This window comes from Rhipicephalus microplus, chromosome 2 (genome assembly GCF_043290135.1).
Source record: "Rhipicephalus microplus isolate Deutch F79 chromosome 2, USDA_Rmic, whole genome shotgun sequence".
In the NCBI taxonomy this organism is placed as follows: Eukaryota; Metazoa; Arthropoda; class Arachnida; order Ixodida; family Ixodidae; genus Rhipicephalus; species Rhipicephalus microplus.
In genome coordinates this window covers 211,282,224-211,304,634 of record NC_134701.1, presented here as the reverse complement: position 1 = coordinate 211,304,634, position 22,411 = coordinate 211,282,224, and the positions used below count along the sequence as shown (strand labels likewise).

Below are 22,411 nucleotides of genomic sequence, written 5' to 3'. Positions count from 1 at the left end.
GGGCTCACCGAACGTGGAAACACAAGAAGAGATCGAGCGAGCACCGCAAGAAAGGGCGCAAGCGCCGCTCAAAGTACACAGGATAAGTGCTGAGGTCAAAGCAGAATGTGTTTGGCAGTGTTGAGTGCCATATGTTGTGTTAATGTTGTGGTATTCCGTGTCACAAGTGTCGAAGTGTTGTGCTGTGATGTATAGTATTGTACCATTGTTGTAGTGAGTGAACTTTGTACATTTGTATAGTTGGGAATTTGTGGTGGAGTGTTGTACTCATGTGCCTGTGGTTATATTTCATGTGCTGTGTAATTGAATTACAATGTACAATTGTATTAAGTGATCTATTGTGGATGTGAAGTGTCATGAGCGACTGATGGTGTTACAGTCTGTGAGAGTGTGTGGTGACTTTTCGCGCTCGTTTGTGTGGTTTTGAATATTATGAGATAATATTCTTAAAGTGTGGGCAGTGTCACAGAACGAGCGCTAAAAATGAGCGCGCCGCCAAATTCTTGCGACAACGGGCGGGAGAAACGCCGCGAGGTCAAAAAAAAAAGAAAACAAGCATCCAGGGCTCCCCGGGCGCGCGACGCCTCTCCTCTCGGAAGCGGCGAAGCGATGAACCTCCTCACCCCACAGCGGCGGCCGGGCAAGCGCTCGATTTTTCCAGAACGAAAGGGGCGTGGGCATACCGAGTTGAATCATCCTCCGGGGAGGGCATTCCAACCGTCTCACTCTCCCCTCAGCCTTCGCCGCGTATCGCGCCGACGAAATGACCAGAAATTTCTGGAAGGTGGCGCGGAAGGTATTTAATCGAGCGGCCGAGACGAGAAATCAGGAGGAGACGGAAGTTAACGCCAGAGCGCGTAGGGATTCCGCCGTGTAGTCGGCGAAGGTTTTGGTCCGTAGGGACGAAGCCGGAGATGAAGAGGATTTCCACCTGAGGGGTGAAGGCTCGGGCTACAGGCAAGAGCGTGTGTTTACCGCTATCGAGCGAAGACCCGTGGCAACAGCTGCGAGTGTGAAGCCGACGTGTTCCGGCGAAGAAGTTGAAGTTCAAAGAGTGGCCAATTGAAGACGCGAGGTTTCCTGGAAGAGAAACTTCAGGGGGCAGCGGAACGACAACAACGCTGGACTTTGAGTGAGTGATTCTCGGAAGAGTATTATTCAGACTTTTGTTCCAAGGACTTTGGACTGAATAGGTTTTCTATCTCTTTAGTCTTTAAGGGTCTTGGTTGTTCAATGCATGCGACTGCATTGTAGTGTGTATTGTTGTCTGTGTCCGTTGTTCGAGTGGGGCTAATTGTACTGTGTAGTGTGTTGATTGATTGGTGACGTATTGTATGTAACTATTGTGGAGTGTGCATTCTCGTGTATTGTTTTCGATCTGCCAATTTTGAGAATATAATTTGTTTGTTTATCAACTCTCGGCTCTGACTTGTTCTTTGGGCCACAGCCGGCGTCCGCTGGCGCGCCAAAAAAGGACCACTTCTAAATTGTCCACGCTTTCGTGGTGCGGTTCGGGGGGCCGATACTTCGGCCCTTGGAATTAGCCCGGCGATCGCCTCCCTAATAAACGGGACCTGTGTGACACTAGTATATACCATGAACTCGAGGTGGTTAAAGGTGGGAAGTAGATACGAAGCGCAAGCCGTAAGAAAGTAAAAGCCGAATTCTCCTATCTCTCATTTCCCGTTAGCAGCCATTGGCATGTACATTGATCACTATCTGACAGGAAAAGGTTGCTACGCTATACTCGCTGGGCGTAACCTCCTTGGTTTTAGAAAGGTTTAGCGAGCGTTGGGCCGCAGCGCCGTGAATACAGTGAACTAGTATATACCATGAACTCGAGGTGTTTAAAGGTGGGGAGTAGACATGAAGCGCAAGCCATAAGGAAGTGTGCGTGTGCCACCTCTCGTTTAGTCCTTGAAATGTCCGATCGATGGCGGTGCTTCTATATGCGGAATATATAATGAAAAGATGCGAGATGGTAGTACTTGGAGTGTTAACTATATGGACGAATGGACACACAGGCAGATGCATGGACGGACGCATGGATGGCTGCACGGACGGATGGACGCATGGACGGACGTAGGGGCGGATGCATGGACGAACGCAGGGACGGACGCACGGATGGACGTGTGGACGGTCACACAGACGGACGCATGGACGGACGGAAGCAACAACGAATGAACGGTCAAATGCTTCGCCCCACTCTCCAGTCATACACTCCGTGAATATGCTGCCATTTTTTTCTTTTGTTTTCCCTCTTATAAACATAAACACCCCCTCCCCCTCTCGTTTAGTTCTTGAAATGTCCGCTGGATGGCAGTACTTGTATATGATGAATAGGGAGCCTTCATGTGCATGCGTCAGAGACGCGCGCACATGAAAGACGGACGGATGAATGGACGGATGCATGGACAGACACACGGATGGATGGACGCACTAATGGACGCATCGCCCAACTCATCATCATTCACTCCGTGGATATGTTGCGTCGTCTGTCCATCCGTGCATCCGTCCATGTGTCCGTCTGTCCTTGCTTCCGTCCGCAGGGACGGACGGGCGGGTGCTCCCCCCACTGATCATCGTTCACTTCATGGATGTAATGTGATTTTTCCTAAACATCCATGTTTATTTCTCTGGCGATGCTCTTCCCATCATCGCATTCGCCGCCTTAAAGGGCCCCTAAAGTCAAATGACAATTTACGTCAGAGTAAAAGTTCAATGTGTGACAATATCTGAAACGACAATATTATCAACAACAATGCCAACTTACCGAGAAATTAAGGTAAATGCACAAGAACACAACCGCCGCAGTAGGACATTTTCGAAATGATCCCGATGACATCAGACAGACCGCCTACAAGTAATCACTAGTAATTGATCTAACTGCACTAAATAAAGAACCTTCCATGCAATAAGAGACGGGATATAATGCTGCTGGTTCTTTTCAGTTTGATTTATGGAAAGAAGAACCACCGGACGTTCCTATGGGGAATGACGCGAGTGATTCAAGAATTGAATTTTCGCGTGATTACCCGGGGCAGGTGGTGCTATCTAGCGGGGCGCAGTTGTAACAAAAAAAAAAAACATTTGCAATCTTGAAGGCAATTGATGGCAGGAAATCGATCAATGGCCGTTGTTGCTGCTGTGGTTCCCTCTGCTTTTGGTCTGGTGCTACTAGCGCAGTAAAGCCGGGCAACGTTGCGCATGGCAACAGGGACGTGAGTCGGTCCGGTCGCTCCGCTTCTTGAGGCGGGTAATTTGAACTGCGCTAACCCGATGCGGGGCACTAAAACATGATTTTATTTGAAAATAGGCCCTTCCTTGGCACACTGGATCTACTAAAGGACCAGCAGGACAGCAGATTCTTCAGAAGACACGGCACGCATCCAACGAACAACATGCCTAAGACTTTGCTTGTACCTATGCAGATTGGTTACTTTACGAATGTTGTTTGTTATAGAAGTGACAATCGACTTTTGTTACTAGTACCGTGCCCTGGTAGATGTTTCAATATTCTTTGTCATTGCTGTACAACGATTTCGTTCTTGCTGTCGGGCGATGTAGAGGAAAACCCTGAGTCTACTAATAATCAAATGCTACAAGCTATTCTAGATAACCAAGGGGCCCCTTACCGTAAAATAGACGCGCTAAGGGAATAAATCGGTGCATTGAATGCTAAAACTGAAAAATTAAGTGACTATATTACGGTAATACAGGAAGTGAACAAATGAATTGAGATCCTAGAGCATATCGTACAAGAACAAGTTGCTAAATTTGCAGATTATGATAACCGCAGTCGATGCAATAATCTTCTGGTTTTTGGTGGTCCCGAAAGCAAGGGAGCTTCAGCTGCTGATTTGAAGAAAGCCGTGGTTGATGCGATCCCTTGGTATAGAAACCCTTGGTATAGGAATCCATACGATTGAAAGAATTTATCGCTAGGCTCGGAAGACGGTTTAGTATTATATGCAGAAACTGATAAAGAAGAAGTATGGTACACCCTAAAATCAATTAATACGTCCACGTCACCAGGCCCAGACGGAATACTTACGGGATTCTATCTGCGTTTCTTTGATATCTTGGGAGATGCGATCACCGCCTGATCTTGTGAATATTTTGTTGCGGGATGGCCAAAAACCGCAGTCCTTCTGTGAAGGAAGGGTGATTCTATTGCTGAAAGAGGGTATGGAGCCGTCAGATCCTAAATCGTGGAGGCCCATTACCCTGCTAAACACAGACTATAATTTAGTAGCCACGCTGCTATCATGGCGTCTGCGGCCTTTCTTGGAAGAGATTGTGTCCCCCTTGCAGTCATGTGCAGTACCAGGACGTTCCGTCTTCGTACCTCTTACAATCATCAGAGACCTCTTCACATATGCCAAAGAAAAACAGATCTCAGGAGTATATATTTCTCTTGATCAGGCCAAAGCATTTGATAGAGTAGAACATGGGTATCTTTTCGCTATTTTGCGCATCTTTGGCCTCCCAGAGCAGTATGTGAGACTGGTAGAAATACTTTATCAGGATCTATCAAGCTGTCTGTATTTCAACAATGAAGTGACCAGAAGCTTTGCCATTCCAAAAAAGGGATGAGGCAAGGCTGTCCGTTGTCCCCGGTATTATTCATTTTGTCTCTAGAGCCGTTGATTAGGAAGGTTGGAAACTGCGAGCGCATGGTGGGTTTCCCAATTCCAGGCAAGGAAACCTTCAAAATTGTCGCATACGCCGATGATATTTCGGTATTTTTTCGTAACTTGTCTCGCTATAATATTGCCTTCCTTGGCATTTTCGCTGAGTATTCTTATCTGTCTGGTGCTCTTTTAAGCACCACGAAACGCAAGGCATTGTGCTTTGGAGGCTTCAGAGAACCGTTGCCAGGAGACGTAAAATACGTTCAAGCTGTTAAGGTGTTAGGCGTTTACTTTGAGGAAGGAGATGTCTTAAAAAAGACCTGGGATGACGTACTTAGGAGATCCACCGATGTCATAGCAGCAGCCACTCATTTTAATCTGTCACTAACGGCAAAAGCAACAGTCATCAAGACACAGGCATGCCTTTTGCGTTCTACATAGTACACATCGCCCTTCCTCTTCGCTGTGTTACAGGACGCCTCGCCTCTATGGCGGGGACCTTCCTTTGGGTAGGAAAACCAGCAAAGGTACAGAGGAAATTTTTACAGCTTCCCACAAACCGTGGAGGCTTGAGCCTCCAGACATACCAACATTCACGAGAGCACTGGCTGCAAAAACAACACAGAAGCTCTTCGATGACAGCAACTACCCCGGGTACATGCAGGTTCTTGATGTACTGGAGCAGTACACTAAAAGGTACTTTCACGGCCAATCCGTACATCGGGCCACGAGCAGAAATTCCGCTTAAGTTTTACAGAGCTGCCAGTGGCTTAAAACAAACAGTGGAATCAATAGGTTCATGCAGTCTGGAAGATGTTTCATCGTAGGAAATAAGCAAAATGGTGACAAGTAGCACACTGAGCAAAAAGGAAGCAACAGCATCCTGCACGAAAAAAATGGAAACGATGGCGTTGCAATCGCGTACCTAACCAGGTGCGCAAATTTGACTGGTTGAGAAGATGGAGGGCATTGCCTACGCGTGATCGGTTATCACATTGGGCAGTCATTCCAAGTGACCGCTGCTCAAACTGCGGCAAAAGGGCGACCCAACATGCTCTGTTTCAGTGCTCGGTGGCAAGGGGCGTCTGACGCATGGTACAACGCCTCTTTGGCTTTCGCACGGCGCGCATAGGAACAGAACGTGGGCTGTTTGCAAGACTGGTCTTTACAGTAACCTTGTACGTACTGTGACGGCGACGCTGTTTAGCGGAAGTACGGCACAATCCGCATAGAGACGCCTATCCCACACTACAGAAAATACGGCTCATTGGGTGGAACTACCTAGATCAGCAGCTGGAAACACACGGCGAAGATGCCTACCTTCGACGATGGCACACACGTTTCTTCAAAGTAAGAGGGGGACAGCTGAGATTTCCAGTTGTCCCGTACTAGCCATGCGCCCACTCTAGTATGCCTGCATAAGTGTTATCCTGTTAATTGTGATTAACTTGATTCCTTTCTTTTTAATTTTTCCTTTCACTTGTAACATTTGGATACCCAGTGATCAATTAGATTTTGGGGCTCATTTGTAAGATCTATACACTGTCTTTACTTGTTTTTGATGTTTCACTTGTGTACGTACAAGTTAAGTGTACAATAAACTTCCCTTTCTCTCTCATGTGGTGGCCATAACTGAAACATGGCTACACAGTTGTGTCCCTGATAACTGCATTGTGCCAGAAAGCTACAAAATCTTTAGATCTGATAGGGACTCGCAAGGGGGCGGGGTTGCCATCATAGTAAAGAACTGTTGTGGCTGCACATGTTCAAAGCATTGTACCAGAAACGATGTGCTGTAGAATAAGCATCTCTTAAAACAGTATACCTTCTTGGTGTCGTGTATAGACAACCTGCAACATCATGAGACAATCTTTATAAATTTAATAACTTCCTTTGTGTCCATGTAAATGGGAACACCAGGCTAAATCTTACTGGAGAATTTAATCTGCCCCGAATTAACTGGGACGCCGTTTTGCCTGGACACTCTAGATTGATAGTGGTGAAAAGATGTGGAAATCGATTGATATTATTGATATGTGGGGTTTAACGTCCCAAAAGCACTATATGATAATAAGAGACGCCGTAGTGGGGGGCTCCGGAAATTTTGACCGCCTGGGGTTCTTTAGCGTGCACCCAAATCTGAGTACACGGGCCTACAATATTTCCACCTCCATCGAAAATGCAGCCGCCGCAGCCGGGATTCAATCCCATGACCTGTGGGTCAGGAGCCGAGTACCTTAGCCACTAGACCACCGCGGCGGGGCGATGTTGGAAATTTTGTTTGCTCATAACTTAACCAAAATAGTGCGCTAATATACACGGATAACATCTTCGTCTCGGTCAGTGTTGGACCTGGTGTTCCTTTTCTAACAAAATGTGCAATTATAATATCTGTGTTGATGAGCGAATTTCTTATGATAGATTGGCCTCTGTTACTATTCCACCGAGTGTTTCACGAGCTAGAACCTATAAGGCCGTGCAAGTAAAAATTACACGTACGCAGATGACACTTCAAGTCTTGACATGCTGGGGTATTCATTTGGTCATTTTGAGCACGCATCCGAGGGCGAAACAGTTGAAGAATTGTTGCAATGTTTTAAAGTTACTATTAAATATTGCATCGACTAATTCTTTCAAAGTAGAGTAAAGCAGACTAAAAAGCGCAATCCATAGATAACACGAGATATTAGTCATAAGAAGCAAAAGTTAAAGAGGCTGCGGAGGAAAAGAAACCATGGCCCCGAGGATATAGCACGTGTACGAAAAGAATTGATTGACTGATATGTGGGGTGTAACGTCTCAAAACCACTATATGATTATGAGAGACGCCGTAGTGGAGGGCTCCGGAAATTTCGACTACCTGGGGTTCTTTAACGTGCACCCAAATCTGAGCACAGGGGCCTACAACATTCGCGCCTCCATCGGAAATGCAGCCGCCGCAGCCGGGATTCGAACCCGCGACCTGCGGGTCAGCAGACGAGTACCTTAGCCACTAGACCACCGCGGCGGGGTGTATGAAAAGAATTGAAGAAAGACTTGTAGGGATCTAAGCGTGCTTTTTTTTTTTCTTTTTTGGTCAAAAGTTGAGTTCTTTCATTAAACATTCACCTCGCAAGTTTTGGCTTTATATGTCCGATAGGCGCGATAAAATTGGCCAGCTGAAACGTGGAAATGAAATCGTGACGCAGAATGTTGATATTGCAGATATCTTAACATTCTCTTTCAGTCAGCTTTTACAAGACGCAGATATCACACTGAGACAGAGGATGTAATCTGCCAATTATCTGAGCCGACGGGTGAGATTATACTATCAGTCGGGAATGAGTATTGAAGAGTCTCTTAATTGTCTCTTGATTCTAAAAAAAAAGCTTGCGGGCCTGATGAACTACCCCCTCCCCCCGTTTTTTTTTTTTTTGCAGCGTTATGCGGAGTGGATATCTCACTACACGGAAGTCATTTTTCAATATTCTATTTGTGCTAGTTCAGTGCCATCTGACTGGCGCACAGCTGTCCCTGTGTTTGAGAGTGGTGATCGGTTGTCCGCCAATAATTACCGTCCCGTGTCGCCCACATCTATCTGCTGCAAAGTATTTGAACAAGTCATTGTGAAGCATATCATCACATTCCTGGAAAATATAATTTATTTTTATCCTCATCAGCATGGGTTTAGGAGTAAAGTCTTGACTACAACACAGCTTATTGAAACTATTCATGACTATGCGACAGCTTTAGATATGAATGAACAAATTGATGTCATCTGCATAGATTTCGCTAAGACTTTCGATAAGGTACCTCGGGACAGATTACTGTATAAGCTTCAATGTGCAGGACTCAGTCAACTTTTACTTAATTGGATTAAAGCCTACCTAAATGACAGGAAGCAATTCATTAAAATTGAGAACTCACTAGAAATGTTTTCTCGGGTTCCACAAGGGTCGGTTCTTGGGCCCTTATTGTTTGTGATATATGTCAATGATATCGCAGATATATCAAAACGTCATGTAAAGCTCAAACTGTTTGCTGATGATTGTTTAATTTACGCGTGAGTGACTGGTAGGATAGACAAATTGAACATTGCCGAATGTCCAAAGGTCAATTGAACATTGCCGAATGTCTTCACACTCATGGTGTGAAGCTTCGGGAATAGAAATCAATTTTTTTAAATCCACAGTCACACACGTTTCTAGCGAAAAAAAAACAATACTTCCATTTGAATACTGTATCGGGAATCACACCTTGTTGACAGTTAATGCGTTTAAGTACCTAGGTCTCACAATAACGCTTAACCTAAAATGGCACACACATATTGATAATGTTTGCTCTAGGGCTTCACAAAAGTTGTACTTAATAAGAAAAAAAAACTGCAGGGTGCAAGTGTGGGCGTAAAACGTCTTGCTTTTAATACTTTTATACGGCCGATACTGGAATATGTCAGTATTGTCTGGGGTTCGCATCAAAAAGTGCTGGTAAATAAACTTGAACGCATACAACGACTTGCAGCTCACTTTATATGCTCGAGACATAAGCAGAACGACTCAGTCACAGAAGTGCTACAACTCTGTGACCTGGAGACGCTCCACAAGCGCAGATGTAAAAATAGATTAGAGTTTCTTTTCCAATTATTGGAAGGTGAGTTTAAAATTAACAGAAATGACTGCGTAGAACAAACGAAGTGAAAGGGCAAACCATACACGAGTACTGCAACCTTACTTTGCGCGAACGAAGGCGTACCGTCATGCTTTCTTCCCTGATGTCATCGAAGATTGGAAGGGGTTACCGAGTAACACAGTCAATGCGGGTGATTTTAATGAATTTGTGATTAACGTTTATGTGATTTATTGTAAGGATTATTGCGATTGTTATCTGTTGCATTGTGAATCAGGGTGTGCGTTTTTTTTTGTTTTTCGGTTGGAATGCAGAGATTTCATGGATTTGTATGTATGTATACCTATATACTTATCTTTGTGAGATGTATAGTGACATCTCCAATTTGTTTGCACAGTGTGTCGTACTTTTCCTGTAATGACCTTCAATAGAGGGTTGACAGTATTTCTAAATAAATAAAAAAGTAACACTACGGGGTTTCTGGACCACCATTTCAACAACCAACGTTGACTTGATAATTGACTTTAGTGTCCCTTTAAAGACTAGTCCGCTTGTTGAAACTTCGGCTCCAGCTACACCCCGTGTTAAGAAAAGTTCGCGACGTGCAATAATTAGTACGTAAGGTGTTATCTGGGACAAAGACGCGAGCACGGAAAAGACGAGATGCCCCCCAAATCAACTGTGTGCTGTTTCGAAATGCCACGTACTTCACCAAGGTGGTCAGGACTCCGAAGGCAAAGGAAAGCTCATCCCACGGGCCAGTCTGGTCACCAGCCTATACGAGTTTGTTTTTTTCGGGCTGGGGATCGGAGGAATGCGGAGTAGTTGCCGAATTCATACATTGAGTACGATCAGTTGTCGCGGAGTGCTTCTTCGCGCTCTACATGTACTCAGTCGGGGAATAACAAGACTAGACTGCCCAAAGTCGATTGCCCGAGAAAACCAAAAAATTGCGCTGTCATCCTCACACTATTCACCTTGAACTATTAGTACATCTCTTCGTCGACTCCCGTCATCTCTTCGTCATCTCTTCGTCGACTCCCGATTCATAACCTTTGTGGACGCTTTTCAGGACCCAAATCCGCCCTTCCGTGGCATAACCCATTGTCACTGGTTACGTGACATAATTTCTTATAGGTAAATGTGTTTCTGCCCGAAGACCACCTTCGCAGCCCATGGAGAGCAGTGCCAAGCCCTCTCTCTAAGCAAAGTAGATCAGGCAAAAAACACAAGCCGGGATCGAGAGAGGGCAGCTGGTCAGTTTTCCGACGACGTGTGAAATGTGGGCAGCTCACGCCTTTCGTGCCGTCTGAAATGGTCAACGTGTGGTGTTATTAGCACTGTGCAAGAAATATTATGGCGCCACTCACTGTTCCTATATGTCCCTGGGGCCTGTCGACTAGATGGGTTCTAGTCCAGGTTCAACATTTGTAGCCGCGTCGTCTCTTCCTCAGACACCGCTGGCACTCAGCCACGGGGCAGGCTTCAATGGGTATGCTGGTTGATGCGGAAGCCTTGCTGACGGGATGGTTAGCCTGACCTGGAGGCGCTCGCCTGGCCTAGCACAGGCGTGACGGTGGCGCTGTACGGATGAAGTCAACAAAGCCGGCTTTCGTCTGTACGCCTGCCGCGTGAGAAAAGAAGGAACAAGAGGAGAAAGGCTTTTTTATAATTTTATTTATTTAATAAAGCCGCCAGGACCAGAGGCATTGAATAGGGGAATGGTTACAATAAACGAATGTACAACAAAAAACAGATAAAATGGTTTCAGTACACAGGCTTCTAATTATACAGTTTTAGATAGTAGTAAAGTACAAAATAGTGTTCATAGACTAATGATAAATAATGATTTAGGAAATGTGCTAAGGATACAGGCATGTACGTAATAAAAATGTAGTCATGAATAACGGAATACATACATGTAGAGCGAGAAAAAATAGAGAAAAACACAGGAAGGATAAACCGGCTCTACAATACTACTTAGAGGTCTTCTAAACAGATGATTATCATAAATTGATATGATGTCACCAGCCAGGTGGTTCCAATCAATGGATGTTCGAGGAATGAATGATGGAAAGAATGTTTTTGTGTGGCATGTTTCAAGCCCAACCTTGTGACGATGGTCTATTATAGATGATATGTATTGTGGTCGAAAAATTAGTTCTTTTTGAGAGATGAATGATAATATATTTTATGGAAAAGAGCGATACGTGCGATTTTGCGACGATTAGATAGCTATGTTAGTGAAAGATAGGATTTCATGGCAGACACACTTGCAGCACATCTGTAGTTAGACCAGATGAAGCGAGCTCAGTTATTTTGAACACGTTCTAAAGAGGTAATTAGTTTGTCAGTAGTAGAATCCCAAACAGCACATGCATATTCTAGTGTTGGGCGTACAAGGGTTATATAAAGAAGCATTTTTAAGAATGGGAGGGCATTAGAAAAGTTACCGCGTAGATAGCCAAGGGTGCGATTAGCATTTTTAGTCACTTAGTCGGGGTGGGTGTTCCAACATAGGTTAGAAGTTATATGCGTCTAGATATCTATATGAGTCAACACATTCAAGGGGAACTTTGTTAAGGTAGTACGTGTGCATGATGTAAGCAGAACTGGACACGCGCATGACTTTACATTTAGTGACGTTAAGTTCCATTAACCATTGTCTAGTTACCTATGATAGTTGAATCAGATTGAAGGTGAGTGTGATCATCGGCGCTGGCAACTTTATGAAATATAACGCAGTTTTCGGCAAATAAATGAATGTTAGACTTACGCTCAGGCTGAGGCTGGGCGAAAAGCTTCTCAGAGTCACGCCTCATTAGTTAATATCAGTCATGCAGAAAGTGTTATGCTGTTATGCCCACTGGGAGATGATTTAGACTCCAACCAAATGTTTTGAAGAAACCCGACGTTTCGGAACCGACTTGGTTCCTTCCTCAGGGGGGACTGCAGAGGCTATGTAGCAGCGGCGTTTTCAAAGCACTCGCGGCGTGGCTAATTACATCTCTCTCTCTCTCTCTCTCTCTCTCTCTCTCTCTCTCTCTCGTTTTTCCGGGGAGTGCAGTCCGTGTGAATACACATGGGGGAAGGGTTCCGAGAGAGTGGTTGATATTATGGGCTGTCCTCCGTATGTGCCACGACTCGAGTAACAACCTTCTGTCGAATGTTTACATTCAATGTTATGCCCATCGTTTGAAGCGGGAAATAAGTTTTTTTTTCTTTTTTTTCCTCGGCTTGAAAAAGGAAGGCCTCGAGCACGCAATCTTTGAAGACATCGTGCATTTTGAAGGACCTGCGGTAATCAGGAAGGGAATCCTACGACAGCTGATAGCTTTTTTTGAGACGTGTTGATATATATATATTATTCCTGATGAAGGCCAGACTCTAGGCCGAAACGTCGAAATAAACCACGTTGTGACCACTCACGGAGGATCTACTAGACTATATATATATATATATATATATATATATATATATATATATATATATATATATATATATATATATATATATATATATATATATATATATATATATATATATATATTGTAACGGATATAACAACCTCACAACCGGGACGTCCTATTTACAAGGTTTAATAAGGGCGAACTTGTGCCCAAAGCCAAAAGAACTACACAGTAGCTGGGAGAAAGCAGCGAACGCTCGTCGTCCTCTTCTTCTCTTCTTTTTCCGCTGCTCGGTAGCAGCTCGTGCACAGGCTGGGCCGGCTCGTGCCTTCCGGCGGGCTTCATGAGTCGTAGCGATGCCGTCAGCGTTCCTCTTTTAACAACGTCTGCGTTGTACTGCGCTTTAACAATTCCTCGTGGCATTATCCCCCCTCTCAAGCGGCATCGCCCCGATGCTTGCGATGAGGCTGTTTTTTTTTTTTTTTTTTTGTGTGTGCAAGTTTGTAAAAATGAGGTTGCAGTACGTCAAGGTATTGGGGTGGCTAGGTTTGGAATCGGTCGTAGTACGGTTTCATCCGTACAATGTGTACACGCTCCGTGGGATTGCGTCGCCTCGAATGCAGGTGGCCTGCAGGCTTGACTTCGTAGACGAGGTCATTGTGTCGCTGTACGATCTCGTAGGGGCCAAAATACCGTGAAATGAGTTTTTCGGAGAGGCCTCGTCGTCGTACTGGAGTCCATATCCACACTTTGTCGCCAACGTCATATCGCGTGTCAAGTCTTCCTCGGTTGTAGCGGTCGGCATCGATGCGGTGTTGGTGGCGTATTCGGTATCTTGCTAACTGGCGGGCTTCTTCCGCTCTTTGTAGAAAGTCGTCAAGATCGGGGGGGTAGTCATCTTGGTCTATTGGTAACATAGCATCCAGTGTTGTGGTAACAGCACGACCGTAAACTAGTTCAAATGGGGTGATTTTGGTGGTCTCTTGCACAGCCGTATTGTAGGCGAAAGTGACGTATGGTAAAATTTCGTCCCACTTTTTGTGCTCGACATCCACATACATGGATATCATGTCCGCTAAAGTTCTGTTAAGGCGTTCGGTCAGGCCATTGCATTGAGGATGATATGCAGTGGTTTTCCTATGAACAGTGTGAGTCATGTTGAGCAGGCACTTCAAAAGTTGCGCCGTGAAAGCCGTTCCGCGATCGGTGATTACAACCGTTGGAGCGCCATGTCGCAGGACTATTTTGTGTACGAAGAATTGGGCCACTTCTGCTGCCGTTCCTCGTTCCAAAGAGTCTGTTTCGGCGTATCTAGTTAAATAATCAGTGGCCACAACGATCCATTTCTTGCCGAGTAAAGATGTCGGGAAGGGTCCAAGGAGGTCCATTCCAACTTGGCGGAAAGGCGCTTTCGGTGGATCTATAGGTTGTAGAAGGCCCGCTGGTTTAGAACGTGGTGTTTTTCGTCTTTGGCACTCGCGGCATGTTTTGACGTAGTGTTGCACTGAAGCTAGTAGCTTGGGCCAATAATAATGGAGACTGATCCTTGCAAGCGTTCGCGTCACACCCAAATGTCCAGATGTGGGCTCATCGTGACACGCTCGAAGTATTTCTTGTCGCATAGTTGCTGGAACGACAAGCAGGAACTTTTCGCGGTTGGGCTTGAAGTTTCTCTTGTAGAGAACGTTTCCTCGGAGGCAGAACAATGCGAGGCTTCGAGAAAATATACGGGGTACTTGTACGTCAATTCCTTGCAGGTGTTCGATAAGCGGGAGTAATTCTTTGTCTGTACGTTGGAGTTCGGCTATTTGAGTGGTCTCGACAATTCCTACGAACGGAAAGTCGTCTTCTTCTGATAGTGGTGTGTCTGTAGGAGCCCGTGACAAACAGTCGGCATCGGTATGTTTTTTGCCAGATCGGTATACGACGGTTATATCGTATTCTTGCAGTCTGAGGCTCCACCTTGCTAGTCGTCCAGATGGTTCCTTTATGTTCGCCAGCCAGCAAAGCGCATGGTGATCGCTGACTGCCTTGAATGGTCTACCATATAGGTACGGCCGAAATTTACTGATGGCCCAGACGACGGCAAGGCATTCTTTTTCCGTGGCCGAATAGTTTGTCTCTGCTTTTGTTAGAGTCCGACTGGCATAAGCTATCACTTTTTCTTCACCTTTCTGCCACTGTATTAGAACGCATCCAAGGCCGATGTTACTGGCATCTGTGTGTATTTCCGTGTCGGCTGGTCATCAAAGTGAGAAAGAATCGGGGGGTTTTCTAACCTCTTTCTCAATTCGTTGAAGGCGCTTTGTTGCTCGTTTTGCCACTGGAAAGGCACATCTTCTCTCGTAAGTCTCGTTAAGGGTTCTGCGATCTTTGAAAAATTTCTCACAAATCGTCTATAGTACGCACATAGACCTAGAAATCTCCGTACTGACTTTTTGTCTGTTGGCACCGGAAACCTTGCGACGGCGGCCGTCTTATCAGGATCAGGGCGAACACCTTGGGCGCTGACGACATGCCCAAGAAAACGAAGCTCTTCGAAAGCTAATCGGCACTTCTCTGGCTTGATTGTCAAATCTGCCGAACGGATTGCCTCTAACACTGACCGAAGGCGCTTGATGTGCTCCTCAAATGTAGCCGCGAAGATGACCACGTCGTCTAGGTACACTAGGCAACACTGCCACTTCAATCCGGAAAGCACAGTGTCCATCATGCGTTGGAACGTTGCCGGCGCACAACAGAGACCAAACGGGAGAGCCTTAAATTCGTAAAGTCCGTCCGGGGTAACAAAAGCAGTCTTTTCGCGATCACGTTCATCAACCTCGATCTGCCAGTATCCACTTTTCAGATCTAGTGATGAGAAGAACTTGGCACACCGAAGTCGATCTAACGTGTCGTCGATGCGTGGAAGGGGATATACATCCCGTTTAGTCACAGCATTCAGTTTCCTGTAGTCGACACAAAACCGTAGCGTGTTATCCTTCTTCTTGACAAGCACCACGGGAGATGACCACGGGCTGTTAGAAGGCTGGATAACATCATCTTCAAGCATTTCTCGTACCTGCTTCTTGATGACTTCCCTTTCCTTAGGGGAAACACGATACGGGTGCTGGCATACCGGCCTGGTTGTCTCGTCCGTTATGATCCTGTGTTTTGTAATGCTCGTGCGCCGTACCTTTGAACTGTTGGAGAAACAGCTGCCAAATTCCCGCACGAGGTCGTATAGCTGTTGACGTTGAATCTCTGAAAGATTAGGATTTACGTATATTGTGTCGCAGGCATCAGATGGTAGTTTCACATTCGGTGACGTCGTTTCAAGACTGCATATTTCTGTCACTTCACAGAACTCATGAAGAAACGCTATTGCCGTCCCTTTTGCGATGTGCTGGAATTCGTTACCGAAATTCGTCAAGAGGATGTCTGTGCACCCGTTTCGCAGCTGGATAATCCCTCGTGCCACACAAACGCCTCTTTTCAAGAAAACATCCACGTTGCTCTCCGCCACACCCTCGTAGTCGCTGAATGCATCATTATGCACGAGAACCATTATACTGCTCCGTGGCGGTACAGTCACATCATCGTCGACGACGCGCAGTGGAGTGGTACATCGTTCATCTGATCGTGCTACCTTTAAAGCTTGCTCCGTCGAAAAGGACACGCTCGACCTCTGTAAATTGATAATCGCACCATTAGCTTGTAGGAAATCCATTCCCAGTATCACTTCCCTCGAGCACACAGGCAGGACGACAAAGTCACCGACGTAAGTGAAGCCCCGTATCATGACCCTTGCGGTACATCGGCCGGAAGGGGTTATGAGGTGACCACCTGCAGTACGTACTTGAGGTCCACCCCATTCGGTCAGAACTTTCTTGAGTCGCTTCGCTAATTCGTAACTTATCACAGAATAATCCGCACCAGTATCGATCAAAGCATTGAGCTCTAGTCCGTCAATCACCAACGGCAAGTCTGAAGTAATTTTCTCTGTACTGCACTCCTTTACCTGGAAACAGTCGTCGTTATCAGGCTCGTACCGCAGTGGAGGATCTTCACATCCCAAGTCGCCAGCGGCCTCGCCTCCACAGGTCGCCCTCTTCAGTTTCCCGGATTTGGGCTAGGCGAACGCTGCCTAGACGTGCTTGGGAAGGGACGTGGGCTAGACGAGCGGTAGCGCATAGGGGATGGTGAGCGTGGTTGATGACGACGAGGCGGGTCAAATTCCCGACGTGAGCATAGGTATTCTTCAATCTCGGAAGGTCTTTCGCCGTTTCGCGGACACGGTGCATTGATGGCGAATCCCCTAAGACCAGCTTGACGATATCGGCAGAATCGGTACAGGTGGCCAGCCTCTCCACAGTGGAAACACAAGGGCCTACGTGTGGCATCTCGCCACACATCGCTCTTCCGTGGCATCATCTCTCTCGCACGAGGTGGAGTGCGTGTTGCCTCTACGATTTCAGGCGGGCTGCGCATTGTCTGCACATAAGTACTTGGTGTCTCGATCGGCGAACAGTGCAGAGTAGGTCGCCTGAGCACCTCGGAGTACGTTACCGCCCGTCGTGTCGCCGGCACATCACTCCGCGGCTCCCGCATGGCCTGTCGAATTTCGTCTCGGACAACTTCAGCAAGAGACAGCTCGGGGGTGACATCAGGTGACTGCAGTTTCCTTAATTCTTCCCTGACAACAGACCGGACGAGCTCGCGCAATGTGTCAAGATTATCCACGACGCCTGCTGAGTAGACTCCTGCGGATGCACCGGCTACGTCGCGGTTGTACTGTCGGGCTCTCTGCTGAAGCGTCGTTTCGATGGTTGTTGCTTCCGACCGAAACTCAGCAACAGTACGGGGCGGATTGCGGATGAGTCCCGCGAACAATTCTTGCTTTACCCCGTGCATGAGGTGGCGCACTTTCTTGTCTTCCGTCATGCCAGGATCAGCTCGCTTGAAAAGGCGGGACATGTCTTCGATGTACATCGCGACAGTTTCGTTCGTTCGTTGAATCCGTGTGCGGAGAGCTGCTTCCGCCTTTTCCCGGCGATCACTGTTGGCGAACGTACTCAGTAGCTGCCGCCGAAACTCTTGCCACGACGTCAGAGATGCCTCGTGGTTTTCGTACCACACTCGTGCAGAGTCTTCCAACGCAATGTAGACGTTACGCAGCTTGCCTTCCTCGTTCCACTGATTTAGATTTCCCACTCTCTCGAAATGCTCTAACCAGTCTTCGGCGTCCTCGTATGGGTCACCATGAAACACCTTTGGGATGACCGGTTGGCTTACGATGAGTTGTGCCGGCGTAACTTGGCTCGTCATGGTGGTGGCGGCGCTTGTCTCCGTCACCGATGCCCTTGATACAGAAGGGAGTGGCCCAAATTCTGGCAACTCTCCTCGCATACGGCGGCTGACTCGTTGGTGCACCGGTGTAAGCTCCACTGGTTGCGGCTGGTCAGTGCTTGGACTTCGCTCTTGCGTGGGGCTCGGAATCATGTACCCAGCTCCTCCACCAGAAAATGTAACGGATATAACAACCTCACAACCGGGACGTCCTATTTACAAGGTTTAATAAGGGCGAACTTGTGCCCAAAGCCAAAAGAACTACACAGTAGCTGGGAGAAAGCAGCGAACGCTCGTCGTCCTCTTCTTCTCTTCTTTTTCCGCTGCTCGGTAGCAGCTCGTGCACAGGCTGGGCCGGCTCGTGCCTTCCGGCGGGCTTCATGAGTCGTAGCGATGCCGTCAGCGTTCCTCTTTTAACAACGTCTGCGTTGTACTGCGCCTTAACAATTCCTCGTGGCAATATATATATATATATATATATACACTCTTCAACTATCAATGACCAGGACATCATTTCTTCGCACGATGTTGCGCTTCGGCCGCCGTCCACACCACTAGTGCGCATGTTCGGCTCGTCTCGTGCTTCGCCTTGTCTCCCTCGAGCGCGGGCGGTGTGTATATGAGCGGCGCAGCGCGCGTTCGGAATCCGGTCAATGGCTTCTCTTCTGCCTCCAATACAGAGATACAAAGACAGCGCCAAGCAATAGAGGCACACTTTAACTTTTCACTCCTTTTCTTCGCTTCTCTTTCATTCAATAAATAAGAATAATAAAGGCGAAATGACAATTAGGCATTCCCGAACCATAACCAATGACGCAACATTCACTCGACACCCCCACCACTCTGCGACGCATTTACTCGAGTTCTCCCCATGGGAAGAGGCGGGCGCCAATTTTTGAGGGCGAAGCTCCCTATTCCGTTGGTCCTGTGTCCGTGATGTATGTAGTAGTCGCCCTAGTAGTAGCAGGAAGCCACTTCCACGGCCGGACTAGAGGAGCGGCACGTGCACACCCTTTCCAATTGAGGAGGGAACCCGCGCAAGTTAATCATGATTAAAAAGATAGTTGTTTCTGATGTAATAACTTACAGAGACGAGTATTGGTTACTTAATCTTCGATAAAATTCGCCCTGAATTTGATGCTTACTTAAAAAAGCTAGTATCAGAAGGCCGCAGTGCCATGAATATAGTGAACTATATGGCCATGAAATAGAGGTGGTGAAAGGTGCGAAGTAGACAGGAAGCGCAGGCCATGTGCGAGTGCCACCTCTCGTTTAGTCCCTGGAATGTCTGCTGGATGGCGGTACTTCTAAATGCTGAATATATAAGGAAAAGGTGCGAGATGGCGGCACTTTGACTGTTCACTGGATGGACGTACGGATGGAGTGACAGACAGACACATGGACGGATGCACGGATGAACGGACGCGCGGACGAACACACAGATGGACGGATTGGATTGGATAAACTTTTATTTGGTCCTCCAAAACACAGATCACTGTGTTGCGGGCAGCTCCCACGTGGGGACTGAGATGCCAAGCTCCTCAGCCGCCTCGCGGGCTTGGTGGACAGCCCAGAGCTGATCTGCCAAGGACGAGCTGCGGATTGCCGCCTCCCATCTGGCAGAGGTGATGTGCGATAAATGAGCGAATTCGGTGCACTGCCAGACGGACGGATGCATGGACAAATGGACGCACGGATGGTCGCACATACGGATGTACGAACGGACAGACGGACGCTTGGCCCCACTCCTCATCGTGCACTTCGTAGATATGCTGTGATTTTTTTTCTCGTTTTTGTCTCCATGGAATCGCTCTTTGATGAAAATAGGTCTTGTACATCGAGCCTTATTGTTTTATTTTCCATCATTTACTTCTCGCTCGCGCTTGCGCAGTGAGCAACTTGTGCCTTTTCCGTTAGCCATGGCTACCGCATTACTGTCGTGTTGAAGTCAGCTTGATTTTGCGTGCATTTGCTTAGTTTCCCTTTGCATAGCACGAGTTTAACCTACATCGCTGTGACGTAGCTGCAATGCTGTGTCGGTTGTGGGTCAGCATAGCCTTTACCAGCTCATTCAGTTATCGCATTGGTATAAATGACTCTCCTTCCCCAAACTGTCATAAATGCGCTTGCATGCCATTGTCCCAACTTTGAACAAGAACGCCGGACTCTCCAGTGTGCCTTGAGGAGACTGGATGATCATCCTTTTACTCATGAAAGATCTTTCGTGAGTGATCTTTAAGCTCAGCAGCCCAGTGATGTGTTCGGGGGTCTGCCCTGAGGACCGGAGCCAGCCAGAGTCTCGGAGAGATGTCGAGGAGAGGAGCCGGGAGCTGCTAACAGTAACTTTTATTTACATTATTTACAGGTAGCGTGTTTCTACATGATGGGTTAGCATCATGGAAGCCCTCGAGCTTCTGTGAGCTTCTCGGAACTTTTGAGAACTTGACAGGAGCGCCTCGGCACTCGCATTTTATTTCCTGGCCTTCCCGGGGTTCCCTGCAGGAAAAAAAAAAGCAATGGAGGCCAGGACAGTCCGATAAATTTTGCCATATTCACTTTCGCCCCCGAAAGGGGAAGGTGAAACTCCGCCTCCTTCCCAACCCACGAAAGGGGGAAGAGGCACGCCCAGTTCAGCCCATGGTGAGGGAGAAAACACTGCACACCGCGCACGACACAGCACAGCATGAAGACATTGAGTCCCACGTGGAAATCAACTCTGTAGACCGTTGCAGTGATGAGTATGCGGCGCCAGGCAGACCACGACTTGTGGAAACAGCAGTATTAGGCACCACGGAGAACGTGGAAAATGCATCCGCAGACGGTTCTCATCGCTTGGCTTATTGTCCACGGCCCTCCAACGAACAAAGACGTACAGAGATAACCACCCTTTTTAAGCTGTTTTGGTTGTAAACAGCCTTTCATAGGTCACCAGTCGGTCGGCCAAGTTCAAAGGGTTCTTTGAGGAGAGACGGCTGCGCCGCGAAATTCCAAGTATAGCTTGCGTGTCGTTGTCGCTTGTGGTTCACCTCTGGGAGCGCTGTCCCGAAACCGTCTCACGTCCAAGCCGTGCCATGTCAGGGTGGCCGATCATAACACCAGAAAGCCACACGAGCTCTTTTCAAATTCTTGAGGGCAACATCACTGAGCGACCACCTGTGAAACCCTGCACTGTGTGCGGCGTGGGTGTGGTGTGCTATGTCCATGTCCTCTTCTCTCTTTTACTCCCATATTTACCTCTCCCCACATGTAGGGTAGCAAACTATACGTAGCCTAGTTAATCTCTATACATTCCTCATATTGTCCCCCACCCCCTCTCTCTCTCTCTCTCTTTACATAGCTGCTGAAGGTATTCAAAAGATCGAATGCGGCTTTTCAACGCGTCATTCGAACCAGAATTTCAAAACTCGGAGTAGGAAGTATACTGTTTTCTTTTCGATGTTGCTACGAGCAGAGAGGAACCACTTTCTGGGGAAAAAAAAATCGGCCCAAATTTACATGTTACACTGTAAATGTCGTCGAAAAACTATAGACGAAATGTTGTAGGCCCGTGTACTCAGATTTGGGTGCACGGTAAAGAACCCCAGGTGGTCAAAATTTCCGGAGCTTTCCACTACGGCGTCTCTCATAATCAGATAGTGGTTTTGGGACGTTAAACCCCACAAATCAATCAATCAAGACTATAGTCTTGCGTCTGGAGAGAGTGAACAAAACGTTTATTTGATAATCTGCGCAAGAAAATCGGTTATTAATATTCTGCAGGCACTGCGTTAGAGTGCCTCGAGCGTGTGGCGGAGGCGAACGAATGCATCTAGGTACGTTAGACACAAGTGCCATCTAGCAGTTATCTTCGAAAACGAAGGCGTGCAGCCCGCGGAGAAAGATGCGCGCCAGTCTCGGAGGTGATAAGGTGTAGAACGCAAAGTGACGGGCAGGTGCCACCACCGTGACGTCGTAGCAAAGCGTTGGAAACACGTTTTTGAGCATCGCGGCGTTGCACTGTCAGCGCAGCGCGATTAAACGCTACATTCCTTAGAGTTACTTGTGTGTGCCTCTTCTAGTATAAAGGCAGACGTAAAAAACATTGAAGCGTTGTTGTGGCGCCTCAGATATGCGCAATAATTGCTTTTTAATTGACAATCGCACAACTATGAATGCTAAACCTTGAGCAATGTTGGTGGGCGCTGTGGATGGGGTTGGCCGTTTGGTGCCGTTTGAGGTATCGTTAGGGTGGACAAACCGACAAATGTACAGACAGACAGACAGACAGACAGACAGACAGACAGACAGACAGACCAAAATTTTTCCGTTGATGGTCCCCAAGAAAGACTATCGTCTTTAAAATGGCCAAATGGGAGCGTGTCTTCACCAACGGGAAACTACGATGAAATAGTCTTGTTCTGCTGCAATCGTGCAAAGCGTGTTTTCTTGCTCTAT

The 22,411-nt window shown here is 47.1% G+C and overlaps 1 protein-coding gene across 2 annotated transcripts in view; it reads right to left on the bottom strand.

Moving 5' to 3' along the window:
• Window positions 1-22,411, bottom strand: part of LOC119169574 (kelch-like protein 8) — a 79,568-nt gene that overhangs the window by 38,975 nt on the left and 18,182 nt on the right. Inside the window, exon 2 of one of the 2 annotated variants that reach the window (XM_075875491.1) lies at window positions 10,610-10,863. The exons of the other annotated variant lie outside the window; for it this stretch is intronic. The gene's annotated coding sequence lies outside the window, so the exon portion shown is untranslated. The remainder of the gene's footprint in view (window positions 1-10,609; window positions 10,864-22,411) is intronic. 2 annotated transcript variants of the gene reach the window in all.